This window comes from Tupaia chinensis, unplaced genomic scaffold (genome assembly GCF_000334495.1).
Source record: "Tupaia chinensis unplaced genomic scaffold, TupChi_1.0 Scaffold141189_1, whole genome shotgun sequence".
Classification (NCBI taxonomy): domain Eukaryota; kingdom Metazoa; phylum Chordata; class Mammalia; order Scandentia; family Tupaiidae; genus Tupaia; species Tupaia belangeri.
Genome location: NW_006201052.1, coordinates 41,583 through 43,492, shown reverse-complemented (window position 1 = coordinate 43,492; position 1,910 = coordinate 41,583).

Here is a 1,910-nt window from a genome sequence, read left to right as displayed (position 1 = left end):
GACTTCTACAAGTCCCGCCTTTTTGGGCCAGACCAAAGGAAAATCTTTTCACTAACTGTTGTCTGTGGATCTCAAAAGCAAATAAAAGGAGCCCCTGTACATGATCACCCTGAGAAAAGGTATGTATGCCTCTTCTCCGGCCTAGGTCACTCACAGTTGACTTGGAAATAAACTGCATAAATTATTATTAATTTTACAGATGGTTATTTTTTCCGTCGAAACCCGCTAGGGGGTGATTTCTCGCTTTCTGTCTGTCTCTATCTGGGGAGTGCAGGGCGCCCTATAGCAAAAACCTCTCCAAGAAAAATAGGGGAAAAAAAAGGTCAAATTAAAATAAATAAATAAATAAATAAATAAATAAATAAATAAATAAATAAAGTTAAATAAAATAATTCTTGGAAAAAAATTTGCTATAGGGCATGTGTGTTCACCACAGACAGAGACAGATAGGGAAAATGAGAAAGCAAGTCACCAGGTCTAGGACTCAAACCATGGTCAACCATGTGGGAGTCCAGTGTCACCGTGACACCAGCTGTCATTCTAAATAGATATTTTTAAAGAGGTATTTGCGGTAGGGTGCATGTACTCACCAGAGAGAGAGATATGGAGACAGTGTCAGGGAAAGTGAGAAATCACCCCCTAGGGGAATGACCACACCACAATCTTTCCTAGGCGGCTGGACTGAGAAGTCGGCTCACCTCAGGCCGGAGTCCCGGGCTGGTCCCTCCCCTTCTCTCCGCCCCCTCAGTCGCCATCTTCGCCAGCAAAACTTCTCTCACAGCCCGCCTCAGCCCCCGCCCCGTGCCTTTGGATTGGCTAAGGAGTTTCCCATTTCTCATACGATTGGATGGCTTGGCCGTCCCTTATCGTTTTGTGATGTTATTGGTCTATTCAAATGCCTAACCGTCATTGGTCACTTCTGCACTGGCGGAAAGGAGGGCGAGGGGGCGACCCAGCCCAAGGCTTGCCGGGACTTGTAGTCTTCTCGTTTCCATTAACCCTTCGGAGTCCACGAATTGTTTCCATTCCGAAATCCCCCACCCACGCTCAATTTATTTCCTGATATGTAAATCTCAGTAGTAGGGACCTCTCAAATTTGAAAGTGGCTTTAAAAGTTACTTTTTTCTTTTTTCAGTTTGCTACAGGGCAATAGGGCACCTGTGTTTGACAGAGAGAGAGAAAAAAAGTGAAAAATTGTGGAAGGGGGAAATTGCCATGCCACAATTCCTTCCTGTCCATGCTCTTCTCAGGATTTTGGACATGCAGGCACATGGGCCAGTCATGATTTTCAAGCCCACTAAAGACAACTTTTTTCTTTTTCTTTTTTAGGGTTTTTTTTCTATAGGTAATGTGTGCTTGCCAGAGAGAGAGAGAAAGTGAGAAATCATCTCCCACGGGGCATGGCAACGCTGCAATCCCTGCTCTTCCATTCTCCTCTCAGGGTTTTTGGGCAAGCTGCCACACAGGCCCAGCATGGTTTTTTTTTTTTGGAGAGGTTTTTGCTATAGGGCGCGTGCGCTCGCCAGACAGACAGAGACAGACAGAGAGACAGAAAGTGAGAAATCAGCCCCCAGGGGGGATGGTCACGCCGCAATCCCTTCTCCTCCATTCTCCTCTCGGGATCTTGGACACGCACGCACATGTGCCCGGCGTGAGATTTAAGCCACCGGGTCAGGAATGCGAACCACAGTCGACTACGTGGGAGTCCAGCGACATAGCCATTACGCTAACTGCTGGTTCCCAGGCCCAGCATGTTTTTCAAGCCTCAGGTCTGGGACTCAAGTGGGCCATGTGTGATCCAGTACCTTAACCACCATGCCAGCTGCTGGACCTAAAAGCTACTTTTCTTTTTTCTTAAGACTTATTTAGGGTCCAGCAGGTGGTATAGTGGTTAAGGCAGCTGGACTCCC